The 14,787-nt window shown below is 46.4% G+C and overlaps 2 protein-coding genes across 8 annotated transcripts in view; both read left to right on the forward strand.

Annotated features, from left to right (window-relative positions):
- Positions 1-14,787, forward strand: part of LOC125746730 (bromodomain-containing protein 3-like) — a 195,347-nt gene that overhangs the window by 74,154 nt on the left and 106,406 nt on the right. The window lies entirely within an intron of this gene.
- Positions 13,634-14,787, forward strand: part of rxraa (retinoid X receptor, alpha a) — a 77,144-nt gene continuing 75,990 nt past the window's right edge. For 3 of the 7 annotated variants that reach the window (XM_049021094.1, XM_049021098.1, XM_049021100.1), the window contains exon 1: positions 13,635-13,718. The gene's annotated coding sequence lies outside the window, so the exon portion shown is untranslated. Of the gene's footprint in view, positions 13,719-14,787 lie in introns of all 7 variants that reach the window. The other 4 variants (XM_049021099.1, XM_049021096.1, XM_049021095.1 and 1 more) reach the window with 4 other exon arrangements.

The following is a 14,787-nucleotide window of genomic DNA, read 5'->3' on the forward strand; positions in this document are numbered from 1 at the left end:
ATGATTCCACTCCTTGTTTGAGCTTGAAAATGACACAGAATCTCAACTCCTGGTCTGAAAAATAAAAGGTTAATGGATGTATAGGCTAACATGTTGGGGACCACAGAATTTAAACAGGCTGATTTTATATGCACCCTCTTCAAAGCAGCACATTAGATTCTCAGCTTTAGGGGGAGGATGGGGGGGGGGGGCAAAAGACCTGGCTAAAATTCTCTTCTCACTGTGGAAAACGTGAGAATCCTTACCCATATATGATTACCCCCCCCATGACTTTACACCATCCAAGATACCAGCACAGGATGGTAATGTAAGAGGCAGACTTATCAATTTACAGAATTATTGGTGGTTATATAAAGAAAACAAAAATATTTACCGAATACCCGACATGATTTCTGATGTGAAGTCTGTAAAGGATATTTTTAATAGGGCTGTGAGGGCAGTGGGGTTACTGTGAGGATTAGTGCACAGTGGAGGGGGCAGAGTCAGGTTACTGTGAGCTTTGGTGGAGATTCAGTTCACCTGCCCTTGGTCCCACTAGCTACAGATCGGTGTGCGACCCTTAGTAACCCCAACCGAAGTCGTGACCCCAGGCCGAGACCAGGGGCACCAGAATCTCTGGCTGTTTCTCAATACGTTTTTGTACTTGTGTTCCCATGTTCCCGTTTTACGCCATGTTCCATTGCCAAAGGCCAAGTTCCAATACTCAAGAACAGAAGTACAGAGGATGGTAAAAATCCCCGGATGTTGTTCCTACCCCGCCCCCAAATATCAAGGACCAAACATCAGTTGCAGAGCCAATCCCATGATTTATTGCTCCCCAAGTTCGTTCTTGGGAGGCAAGTTAGCAAGACCAGTGTTGCCAAGACCACAAGTACGGTCTTTGTGTTCTTGGTATTGAGAAACACCCATTGTGACAGTGTTGTTTGTCCTCAGATGCTGACATCCTTCACATTTTCCCATTCTCACCCCATTATTTTTGATCAAACTATCTACATATATACACACATATACCTTTATATAGACGTCCCTTTTTCTATTTGTGTGTCATACATTTATATATTGTACAAGTATTTCTAACACTTACCTGCTATTTTGCACTTTCAGATTAGCACCAAACTACATTTAATTGCCTGAGTACTAGTACTTTGTACAGTAACAATGACGTTGAATCTAATGTAATCTAATATAATCTAATGTAACGTAATCTAATCTAATATAACATGAACAGCAATGTTAATCTTTTTATCATACATCATACATCATGTTGGTCTTTCATGATTATCACTGGGATATATATCCCTCGGTATAGTACATAGTGTTGCCCCTCATCACCACCTTCATCTTGCAGTCTTGCACAAAATGGAACTAACTGGAACTGACCACTGGTGGCGGAGCAGGCAATTCGAGAAAGAGTTTGTGGGGGGGGGGGGGGGGCCGAAATATTTGTTTCATTAAGAAATGAGACAAAAACCGAACCTCGCCACCTCCATTCCCACCTACTACTATAAATCACTCATGGATAAGGCGCAGCATTTCAAAAGTAACCTATAAACTCGGGGGGGGGGGGGGGGGGGCACAGTCAGTCTGAACACGCTTAAGTATTTACTCCAGAAGCTCCTTTCCGGATGGTTCTCTGTAAGGTCCAGGATGACCGTCTGTCGTCTGTATTACACTACAACAGCCAAACCACCGAAGGGTGCATGGATGTGCCCCCCCCCCTCCTTTTGCTCTTTCAGCACGAAATCATCAGAGGAACAATGAAACAGCATAAATACAGAGAACAGGCATAATCACCCCCAGCACATGAGCAAAAACTTGCCCAATTCCATGCGCCAAGAGTTTCCAGGGTGTGGCGTTTATAATCTTCCCATGCATAAATATTCAGTATTCCATTGCATAAGCTCTGCTATTCATCAGTTACTCATCAAACAATTATATTTACACAGCGCTTGTACGCTTTCTGTCCGGTCAGTGGGACTGTTTGTGCAGAAAATGAGTCCCGGTTTGTTCGGCCGCGGTCCAGGCTGAGTCCGTGTAGCGCAGGTGTTTGCGTGTCTTTGTGCGCCTCGCCGGCCAACCGATTTTTGGCAGCCGCTGAACCGACCCTCCCAAAAAGATGGCCGCTTCTCTTCTCTCTTTTTTTCTCACACGGAATTCGCCGGGAGATCAATAAGTCTGATTTACCGCCTCCGTCACGCGTAGAATGTTAAATGAGAGGGAAATGAAGGCAGACCCCATGATACTGGGGGCTGGGAAGGCTGACTCTAATCCAAATAAGTGCATGTTTATTGGACCTGGAGAGGCATTCGTGACATACAACCATATACTGCTGTTAAAGCGGCAGGAACCGACAGCCACACAGATTACTGTTAATTGCCTCACTTCACTTCAAGAGCTAGATATAAGCATAATTAATTCAATTTAATTGATAACCTGCATAACTTAATTTCAGGGGGTACATGACTCAATACGAGAGTGAATCATGACTCCAGATGGTCATTCAAGACGCCGTTTGTGGTCACCCCCTTCAATTTGCCAGACACAGATTTTGGGGATGGGTGTGTCCGGGGTGAGTTTGGGGTGAGTTTGGGTTGAGCGTCGGTCACGTTCGCCCGGTCCTCAATCGGATCTCGCCAGCGTCACCCTCCAGCTCCGGCCCGACGTTGGAAGCACGGGTTCCTGCTGCCCGGCGCAGAGCGCTCTCCGATTACACCCCTAACGTCAAGCGTGAACGAGCCGATTGCTGGCTGCATCTCATTTTCCCCGGGAAACTGGGACAGCACACAGACAGAAGGGGGAACAGAAGGAGGAGAGCTAAAGAGGAGCAGGGTCAACCGCGGCCATCCTGACATGGAGCTTTGGGGAGCCTCCGCTGCTCCGCGATGGACAGGCGCCGCTGCGTAGCTGGCAGGGAGCCGGCGGGTTTTACGGGCCAGGACTCACTGTCTCCATCAAGTCCTGTAAGAGTCACCGGTGTGTATGCTGGACCCAAATAGATCCAATGAAATTATACAGCCATAAAAATGGAGAAATCTTGGGCTGCTTCAGGACGACGAATCAGCCAGACAACATAATCATGACCGGAGTGCAGTCCACGACTGATAGAGATAGAACGGGGCTGGGTGATGCATCTATTATTATGGGATAGGTGCAGGAGAAGGGGTAGCGAGTGGGATATACTGTATATGCTGTATGGAGCATCGCTGCTCTCAGGAGTAGTTAAAGTTTAATCTGCAGCAGCATGAAGCAATCAGCAGTTTCCTGTACGTCAGGATGAATTAGCACAGGGCTCTTACCTGTATGAGCGCAGTCGCGCTCATCAAAGGAGACGCAGCCAGCGGCAGATGGCAGCGTCGCCGGGCTGCACGGGAGTGTTGAGGCGCCCGCGGTGAACGGGCGCCGGGTTAGGCGCTGCATCCCGACGCATCTCAGATAGCCGTTTCCCGCCAGGGGCCGCGTGCCGGGGAGGGCGTTACTGGGATGGCACCGGATCTGGCAGGCCACACAATGTCGACGTCCGAGTCCTGGGCTCTCATTTCGCCCCCTCCCCCCGCCCCCCTGGTTTTATTTTAGGGTTGGGGGGAAGAGTATCACAGGACAAACTTTACACTGGTAGCAATCTGAGAATTTATGAATCGGCTACAGTTTGGCAGCGTGGTGGGGCAGAGACAACACCCATCCGGGCTACATCTGCGGCCACTGCAGGCTATCCAGGCATTATTAGACGATACAAGAGCATCAAAAGGCAGAAACCAAAATCAGCTTCATGTCATGTTTCATTCTCCTCCTCATCACCAAATTCTGCAAATTATGTAGCAGTGGCACTAAAGATTAGGGGACTCTAAATTCATCCAATTTCTGTCGCAGGGGTTCAAATCTATCCCAGAAAGGATGTGCACAAGGCAGGGAATAACCCTGGACAGGGCGCCAACCACAACCTCAATATTTCTCTCATTAAGGAATGCAGGATATACTTTAATAACATGAGACAAAACTGCCAATGAGGCCACAGCAGAGAAATAATCAGATAAATCAGAAGCATCTTAGCCAACCCCAAATCAACTTAAAGGATGTCTTAAAAACGCGATCTCTCAGCTGTAACTTGGACCACCGACACAAGCATCTAATGCCAGAATCAAAGTTTATGTCAATGTTTCAGCCATAAAGTGTAAGTTAATATTTCAGCAATAAAAACAGTGTACAAGAGCCGTCCTAAAACTTCTCTGTCGCAGGGGTCATCCAGAGTGGACGGCACCTTGTTAATGTTTTACTGGGAGAATTTCTGCCCGCGAGCCACGTGCCTTGCATGAAAACTTGGGGAATCCTCTTAGACTGAGAGACCCAGGTGCACAAAGGGCTTGTGGGAGTTTTACTTACTCAAAAATGTTCTGAGGACAGGACGAAAAAAAATGATTGGTTCAGAGAGATAACCAATCAGATTCTACAGAAGGTGGGTCCAAACAACTAGAAGAGGCAAGATGTCTTGGTCCTGTCTCTTCTAGTTGCTTGGATCCACTTTCCCTACAATCTGACTGGTTATTTCTCTGAACCAATCATTTTTCATTCTGCCCTCAGAACATTATTGTGTAAGTAAAACTCCCATGAGTGCACAAAGGAAGCCGGTGACAATTCTGAGAGATGGGTGGAAGAGAGATTGCGATTCCGCGGCCCCAGTGCCCTGCCCTGCTCCACAAATGACATCACAGAACCAGGGGAAGCTGCGGGTGCAGTGACATTACTAAATGTGGTGGCCTGTCTCTTGGATAGCCGCCTTGCAGGCACTCATCTGTACTTGTCAATGAAGTTCCCCTATTAGTCACCAGACTGTCAACAAGGGTTCTTGTAAGGGATAGCGGATCCCCTGTGGAGAGCCAAGTGCCCCCCAACCCCCACCCCCATGGTACTTTCCTCAGCCATGGGGGGTAGTGAAGGGGATGAGGGGGATCCTGACCACAAGTTCCTTGAGGGCGACCCACTCTGACCCACAACGCAGTGAAGTTAGCTTACCAATGGTTAGTCTACAATCTGACAAAATGGTAGATCTCCAGGAAAGGGGCCCCTCCAAAGGGGACTCGGAGAGTCAACAGAGACGCTCATCTTTCAGCTGAGGGAGAAAAATGTAAAGATGCCAGAGCACTTCGGAAAAAATTTACAGCAGCTGTATTATGTAATGCATGGCAATACGTTCAAGTGAACATATCTGTTTAACATATGATAATGTCTTGACCTTATCGCTATGGCTATACAGATTCCAAATTTATCTACATTTATAATGTGTAGCTACATCAAATGCATTTTTATTATAATGTATCAGTTTAAATTAAATATAGTAATGTGTCTATAAAAAATTAACTATAAAAAATCCTTGAGTGTATTCAGAATGCTTAGAAATAAAATTTCACGTAATTAAAATATCACAATTATAAGAGGGTCACTTCAGTTCCAGTACAGCTGGTCTTGACTTTATGATAAAAACACGTCTATGTTTACATCATTTACAGATGTGGTCTCAGTTACAGCCTCGGGGGGGGGGGGGGGGTGCATCAGTGACGACACCCAAGGCAGCTCTTTTCATACGAGACGCTGTTTTCAAGCTGAGTGCGTTTCTGCGAGCGACACAAACCTGCCGGGAGCAGATGTGTAGTTTCGGATTGGGGGGGGGGGGGGGCATGAGATCCGTGGGGTGAGGGTACCAGAGGGTGGGGCGATGTGTCGCTGTTCTGAGTAGTGGAGTCCAACCTAATTTTTCCAAAGTATAAAAGTTCTTTCATTCCTCTCTCCTTGTACAAGTGTATCTTTCCTAAAGTAATTCCGGTAATATTCCTTATGGGTGCTACAAGAATTTCTGGAATTTCCACCACAGACCTTTGATGACAAGCAGGGTATAGCTAGGGCTGTCCTGGGGGGCTTTAGTCCCCCAGAAATGTCCTTTAGCCCCCCCCCAATAAATGTACAGTAATTAGTTTGAATAGCGTGTTCTCATTCATTTTCATTAAAATCAGACCCCCTAGTAAACGCTTTCATAAATATCTAGTGATGCTCCTGATGACAGGTCCACTCCCTTTTGGTCTTCACGGTGAAAAGTGCTGGACAGCTGCGATGCGAGGACGGATTCATCGGGGCGTCTTTGGGGCGTCACACGCGACACGTGCTGCAATCCCCTACATGCGCCGTCCGCCAAAACTCCACCTCGCTGGGGGCAGCTCCTTCCACGAGCCCATTTTTCCCTACAGACAGCATCAGTCACACCGAGTCCGTCTGCTGTCATTCACATCCAAGAACTAAATTCTTTTCCAGCTAAGGGAGCCTGACGAGCCATAAAATGCCCTTTAATGTGGATTTGCATAAATACTAATAATTTGTCACTTTAAAATAAATCTCTGCGCTCTCAGTGGTCATCTCCACTCATGTATTCCGGCTGTCGGCGCCTCATGGCTATTTCAAGATTGTTGCACTCTGACAGCTCTGCCAGTCAGTCTTTTTTTTTTTTTTACACTCCGGGGAGGGATACAGGGGGGATTTACAAGAGAGGCCTGCCTGCACGATTAGAAAGAGTTTGATTCTTTATTTTCTGAGAGCGGTTTAGAGCCTACAGCAATTTGCCCTGCATGAGGTCACATGACAACAAGAACTGTAGTTCGTACATCAGCCATGCCCACAAGTATCCATCACTCTGGACAACAGGGGGCGCTCTGCCTGACAGACAGCAGTTAGTGTTTCGTCCTCTCTACAGCCTTCGGTTCCTCTTGCTGTTCAGGTCTATCGTTTTCAGAGTCGCCATCCAAACCTCCATCTGTGACTGAGGGGTGGGTATGGAAGCCAGGTTTCGGTGCTGCCGTTCTGGGGTGACACAGGAAGATGGGGGCCCAGTTTTGGGTTTCGAGTGTGAGCCTCCCGGCTAATCTTCCCGGCGCTGTGACTCGTAGCTGCGGCGCATGGCTTCTTTCATCTCGGATTTTAAAAATGCGCTTACTCCTCTCGCCGGCGCTCCATCTTTATCCCGGCTCGCCCCGCCCTCACAGGTGCCCGTGGAGAATGCCGGAACGTGGCCGGTTCTGCTGATCAGCGGCAGTTCCTCTTGCCGAAAGCGTTTTGCGGAAAGCGGTTGGATAATCGATACTTTCAAGGTGACCGTCCTTCACTTCTTTTGTTTTTGTTTGCCAAACTTTCCTCGAAATGGATCCTAATTTCAAGAGAAATGATGGAAAAATTTGTTTTCTTGAGCTAATTTTTATTCATGTTGCGGTGCTTTGCTATGCAAAAATTCATCTTACTTCTAAATGATTATATTTGCATGTGGAAATTAAGCATTCAAAATAAACAGTGCATGTTCTGTCAGTCTGAGTTGGGGAACTGGGTTCCCAGACAGGCCCAGGGAGGCTCCCATGTTATGCGTGTTTGCTGTAGTTCAGTAAAAGTAGGGGGAGGGTAAGAAAGGCAAGACAACTTAATGGTGTTTGCAAGAGAGGAGGTTTCCCTTGAAGAGTGAGACAGTGGAAGGAAGTGTTCAGATTTATGGCAGATGACACCGCCGGCTATGGGCGCTGCAGCAGTGGACCTGCAGGGATGGGGGGGCGCCAGGGGGGGTAATGAGGGGGGGGGTGCAGTAAATCACCATGAAAGGGTGGTCTGGCTAGACACAGCCGTTGCACTTGGAGTTGCAGGGGGAGATAATGAGCATGGATGAGATGGTCGAGCGGCCGCTGCTGGAGCAGCCTGGAGAACCAGGCCAAGTTCCCTCTCTATCACTCCCACTGGCCACGTCTGACGAGAGCTTCCCCGTCCAGGTGCTTGGACTTTGCTCAGCCTCAGTAAAACAAGTTTTGTTTTTGGCTTGCCATTTAATTGCAGATTTTTTTTTGTTTAGTTATAGGTCAATTCCAAACCCTAGAGGGATAAAGGAACAATAAAATGTGGAATTCAGCTGCTTCAGTGCCAGTTAATGTCAGTGGCTCATGAGGTTTTAAATCAACATTTCCAAACAAAAAGCAGAATATTACAAAGATCCAAGTCCCATGTCCTAAAAATGTCTCATGTCCCACACATTAGCTTAATGCACACTGCCTTCACGCCCCCGAATAGGAAGCTGTACTCATGTCCGATTCCTCCGTGCCTAATGGACGTGCCTCAGACGACGAGAAGAAGAAAGGAATTTCTGCATCTCAGAGGAACGCTAACCCCAGGCATGGACTACTTCTCAATTTACGCTGCTGTGCAACATCCCAGCGAACAGCCCAGATTCCCCCCCCCCCCCCCCCCCCCCCCGATGAGGCCAGAGCACGGTCACCCCTGCTTCTTGGTGGCTTTCAGCAGACCTGGGTCACTTTATCTATTATTGCCTTCTTTTGCTGGTTTGCCAGGAGCAGTGGTAGCATGGAGGAGCACCCCCTACTGCACGGGGCAACTAAATCACAGGGAATGAACGTCACAACCCCATCTGGGGAGCTATACCCCACACTGGAGCTTACTGTGTACTCACACACTCAACTCGTTAAAACTCACCCATCCTATCAGAATGCCATCAGTCCATCCTGATACCATGCACTTTTTGTAAATGCTTGTCCAGTTCAGAGTGGCAGGAGGTGCAGAGCCTGGAAGCTACAGGTGCAAGGCAGGGAACAGGGAAGAACGGGGCATCAGCCCATCGCAGGGCACACATATGCTCACTTATGGGCAATTTGGTAACTCCAGTTCACCAAAGCATGCTTATTGGATGTGTGTCGGGGGGGGGGGCTGGAGTACCCAGAGGAATCCCCATGAGGACATGAGGAGAACATGCAAACTCCACACACAGAGCCATGACTCTCGAACGCTGGTCTCAGAGATGTGAGGCAACAGTACTAACCTGCGTACCACCGTACTGCCCCAAGTTCCTTTAGAAACAAGAAATTTACTTTGGGGAGTTATAGAAAACTATCAAGTGAGCAAATATAATAAATCATATACATAAATAAAATTAAGTGATGTGCCTGGTGGAGATAATGTGTGCTGTGCAATGCAGCAGCAGGTTGGTTAGACAGGCTGAGGGGGGGGGGGGGGGGGTTGAATATGCCCCCACCACCCACTCATTTTCTCAGTGGAGTTCATCTGCACAAACTTGATTGCAGCTGAAAATTTATCCTGGTAGATTACTGGCCCCCCTCCTTTTACTGGGACCCCCCCCAGCCACACCCCTTTTAGCCTGAGCCGGATGGCAGTGGTTTCTCTAACCCAAAGGGGGCACCTGTCCTCCGCGCAACCCCACGGAGCATCCCTTCCTCAGCCGCCGCCTTCCGGTACATTCTAATTCCTCCTAAGAAACCCCGCAGATCGGATTCCAACAGCAGCGCCTAACAACACACCGCACACCGCAGGCAACCAGATTACACCTGACAGGGAGGAAGAGTTCTCTGCTTTTATCTCAGCTGCAAAAAAGCACAAACAAAGAAAAAACACACACACCACATACGCCGGAGCAGACATTTATCGTCGCACCTGCATGAGGCCGAATTCAGACAAATGCATTATTAAAGAATGAAACATGTCCTATGGCGTAAATCGCGAGTTTACGATCTCCAGCTGCACCTGTGTGTGGAGCTATTTAAACACCTCAGACACATCGGCGCGGCAACGCGGCATTTAATATCGATAATGGCACTGAACCAAAGTCATCATGACCTTATATAGAAGTATAAAATTAAATAAACGGTGCAATGCATTATGGGGGCACTTCATTGTCATGTGTGATGTGCGTGTTTTTCTGGTTCGTTCCTGGGGGTGATTATAGGATTTGCTTTTTAGGTGGGGGGCCTAAGAGGGGTCATGATTCATACAGAGGGGCCAACATCATCATTACCAATGATATATTTTGAATCGGTGAGTGACAGGAAAAGGGGCACTCCAGGAGCCAATCAGTTTTCAGCTGAGGCCAGTGCCCCGGAGGATGCTGTATGTCAGCCCTCTTGCTGGCCTGCCATTGTCCAGTCATGCCAATGGATATTCTTTGCACCCCCCCCCCCCCCACCCACCCCACCAGGAACACCCCAGCCCCCCGCCACATCAAGACCTCTCGCTATAAACTCTTCTTTAAAAATGACCTCTTAATTTTTTTTGAGTGGGGTTAGTGCCGTGCCCAGCAGTACCCTTCATCTTGCCATGGCAGCCATGTGGAAATCTGCAGTGGGTCATGCCCGCTGCCCCAGTCGGGTGCGGTTAGCTCAGAGGAAGTGTCCATCAACGAGTACTCCACTGTTCCAGATGTTGACTCCTGGCCCAGTGGCGTCTGCTAGATCTTAATGCCTCCGCGTGTGGAATGTGAGCCTAGATCCTCACAGTTTGCGCAGAAGTGTACAAATGCGCAGCCAGTCGTGGTACCCCCCATTTCAACCTAACCCCCCCCCACCTCCAGCTTCACCCTAAATAATTAGTCTCACCTCAGCCTTCCTGTCTGAGAAGAGCTCCCTGTCTGCCCATGAAAATGGTTTCTGAATTGAATAACACACCATTCACTTGCTATTCTTTGTATTGACCAAGCATGAAATAATGTATTTTTATTTGTTTGTTCTGTTCTCTGAAATATTAATTAGCATGCAAATCTCCACCCTAATTACATTCTCTGTTCATTCATCACCCACCCTCACCCTGTCTTTAAAAATATTGCATGAGTGAGCTTTAAAAAAAAAAATAGTCAGATAAATATGAATCCAATACCGAAGACAAATCTGAAAGCTGCTAAAATGAATATTGAGTTTCATTTTTTGACAATTAATTTAATGAATCACCCACTTCCAATATCGAGGTGGTTACATGTTCAGACTGCAACTTTTTTCTGAGCATTTTTGTTCCGTTGTTCTGACAAAAGTACAGAGCTGTTCCAAAACACCTGTATCTTTAACGAAAAAATGGAGAGCTAAACTCCGGATATCAATCTGATAGCCATGGTAAAGTTGGGTTTTCTTATGAAATCACTGCTGTTTAAAAATAAAACAACCTAAAAGGATCAATCAAGTCTCCTTGCTATACACAGCTACCCAAAGAAAAATATAAAACATAGAGGATCATGCTGCATCCAAAATCGCATGGTCTGAGATTTATTCCAAAAAAGGTGAATGGTCAGGGAGCCATTAATCACAGGCAGAGAGCAGGATTAAATTGCTTGGTCTAGTGACACAGGAGAGACTCAGCAAGAGAGGCATTTTAAAGGAATATGTTGTGTCTGTCTCAGATTACAGCGCAGGAGCCCAGGGCAAGCATCTGCAAAGAAGCACAAGAAAGTGGAAAAAAATCTTTCCCCAACTCCTCTTGACTTTTTAACCGAGAGTCTGATGAGTTCCTTCGTCTGGGTCGCCCCTCTCTCTCTCTCTCTCTCTCTCTCTCTCCACATCCCCAGTCCCTGCTGTTACAGTTCCCTCAGTTTGTGGGTTCTCCCTGCCGGAGACAAATGGAACAATAACAGTTTCTGAAAGTGCACATTTCCTGAAGAGAAGGCCCTCGACCGACGGCGGGGCTCACATCACAGCCCCGCTGTTGTTTTAACCTATGACTTGCCCCGCGGTGCATCCCGATTGGCTGAGAAGAAGCTCCCTCCCCAAATGAGGTTCAAACTTGGGTGAACCCCGCCCACTCACCCCGTTCACGTATGCATATGATTGGCTGCGAAAATATTACATTTCAGCCACCAGAAACACAGAAAAAATTCCAGCTTTCACATTCTCTGGATGTTGGATTTTTTCCCCACTCCTCATTTCGCCAAGTGCAGACACAGTGTATAAATATTCATACTCAGCCTTCTGAGAGGTGAATCTGAGACATGCTGTTGTGTATTCATTCATTAATTAAAAAAAAACTATATGAAACAAAACAAGGCTCTAAACCAGTGTTTCCTAATACAGTCCTCGGGGACTCACATGTTTTTGCTCCCTCCCAGCTCCCTGCCAGACAGTTCACATTTTTGCTCCCTTCCAGCTCCCTGCCAGACAGTTCACATTTTTGCTCCCTCTCAGCGGAAGCTAGAAGGGAGCAAAAAGAGGAAGCAAAAATGTGGATTGACTGTGGGTCCACAAGGACCAAATTGGGAAACCGAGGGTGGGCTATTTTATCCGCAAAGGGCAGGGTGTATGCAGGCTTTCGGTCAGCTGTTCAAATCCAGGTGTGAGGTCTCTTCAGGCAGTCAATACTCTAATTATTTATCCAATTAAGGAGTTGCAGTGAAAATCCACATACGCACCAGCCCTTTCTGGATAAGACTGCCCCCTTCCCCATGCTCTAAGCAATGCCCACACTTACTGACTCGCGCCACATTGCATCCATCGCGTTTCCTGTGATCCCAGCCTGGTTCAGCAGGGGGGGGGCAGCACAAACTCAGCGCTGGAATTCCACTGACTCGTGATCTCAGGAAATCAATTAATTTGATGGAGAGCAAGCTGTCAGGCTTAGTACCCAACATAGCCACCGCAACCCCCACCTACCAGGCTATCACTTTTGCAAATTAGAAACACATTTATATTTTCTGGATCTTAATAGTAATAATAATAATCAGTGCTTAATTAACTGCTTATCAGCCATTAAATATTTTGTTTATTAGTTTATTTTTTTCTTCTTTCACTGGATTCATCCCCAAACCAGGCTCTTCCTGTGTTTGGTTGTATCCACTGTGTTTGATCTCCTTATGAGCTTATCAGGCCTTGTGTGTTACAAACGGGTGCCATGATCCCGTCTGGCGAGGTTAAAGGGACAGGCGGGGGGGGGGGGGGAGCTCACTCCCAAGCTCAGTGAAACTGGATCAGACCCGGCAAGGGGAATTCCGGTCCCTGAGGCCTGTGAGGTATACCGCCTGTGTTTTTGCGATTAATCGGTGGTAGGATTGAGGTTGCTACCCGAACAATCAAACCTGGAGCCGAGAACCGGCTGGGTCGTGGCCTGGGGCTGGAAATGCGAGGCTGTAGATCAGGAACCCGCCCCCCCCCCAGCACCAAACTCATCAGACATTCCAAGCAATGAACCAGTGATGTTGCTTCCAGTTTACAGCATGACAACAGGTTTCCATCTAAAACTTCCATCCACTTATTTCTCTGGCCCACAAGATAAGGGGACACTGTCAGCCCCCCAGGGGCCCGATCTACAACTGCTAAATTACAGATTTAATAAACATCTTTAAAACCGGAGTGGGCAATTGATTCACCTGTTCGGTCTTAGTCCTGTATATCCCCTTCAGTGGGGCTGCTTTGGTCAGCTGGCGTGAGATTTTCGATTCGAGACTGCACACACATGCACACGCATTTACATGTGTGTGACAGTTTTACTACCTTGTAAATAGTGTATTACCCCAATGCTTTTGATGTTGCTAATTTTAGGTTTATAAGGGAATAATAGAGATTTTCCATAAGATTTCTTATGAGTGGGAGAGTTAGCAATTGTGTCACATGAGATGCGTGACAGTTGCCAACCCTGCTTCAGTTCAATATGCAGGATGTTAAGCATTTGGGCAAAAGCATTTACATTATATAATAATTCGAGGATCATCAAAAAATATATATATATATTTGTTTTTGTCGAAAAGTGGCCCTTAAAAAGCCACACGCGAAACAATGTGTCTTAGTGTCTAATTCTTTTGGGCTCCAGCACGGAAACCATCTCCCATGAACGGCAGGACAAACCGGAATTCTGGGTAAACCACCTCACTTGAAACAATGAGGCGAAGATTAGCTTTGTGAATCAGGCATTCGGAGCGGGGTGTAGTGGTATGTGCGTTTAAGGTTGTTTTTTTTTCTATAATCTGAGACTGTGAAACTTATCATAATTATCTTCTTAATTAACAGTTTCTTTAACTAGTAAAACTGATTGTCGTCTAAAGTTCTCTGAAAAACTGAGCTAAATTTGTGCTTTGTGAGCTGTGTCAGTAAATCGTGATGAAGTTGACAACCCTGTTAATAAATTATATAATTTTTCGCGATAATGTATTATTTGCAAATTTACTTCTTTTTGTATTAGGCATAATCAGGGATTTTAACATCAGTAATTATTGATCCGCCTGCACTGATTGCCTCTAGATCGCCGCACGTCTAACCACGTAAACAAGTCAAATCACTCCTGTCAGCCAAAGTAGAAAAAGAAAATTATATACAACACGGGTGTTTCACAGTACATGCACTATCATTAGTGTTAGAGACTGTCTCTTGGTACTTAAACATTAACACAAATAAGGAATAACCACGACATTATGCCAACGATCATTCTCCACTTTCTACATTAACGACTTTGCAACCGCACTGCGTCCGCAACACCTCCTCCAGTTCAGACAGCGGGGATTTTTGGGTATGTGAGGGGCCCTCCCTTATGCTTAGTCAGACGGTAAATCACTGTATTTGACATTAGAACATACATTTTAAAACACGCAAGAAAGGAGATAGGTGGAAATAATTGACAAGTATTTATGGATTCTACAAGTATTACGTTAAATTTTGATGTTGATAGTCACATCTGTAATGGTTCTTTGCCTAGCAGTTATTCTGTTTAATATACCGATTTCCCTTTTATGTTTATAGAGAATTGTGTATTGCTCTCGCACAATAAAACAGTAATGAATAATTCTCCACGATGAGCGCCTTTCATCGTGCATGACGTAATTTGCGGAAAATTTTAACGAGTTTTTAGTGTTCCCATATGAACATATACATTCACGCTCGCACGAAAAGTATGGCCTTGTCTGGAAATATGTGATTTGGTTATACAAGTTGAGGAAAGGTTTTATATATAAAATGTATAGAAACTGCAGTAACACACTAAGTAACGCGTGATCCTACCCGGTTC

The sequence above is a fragment of the Brienomyrus brachyistius genome, chromosome 7 (assembly GCF_023856365.1).
Source record: "Brienomyrus brachyistius isolate T26 chromosome 7, BBRACH_0.4, whole genome shotgun sequence".
Lineage (NCBI taxonomy): Eukaryota > Metazoa > Chordata > Actinopteri > Osteoglossiformes > Mormyridae > Brienomyrus > Brienomyrus brachyistius.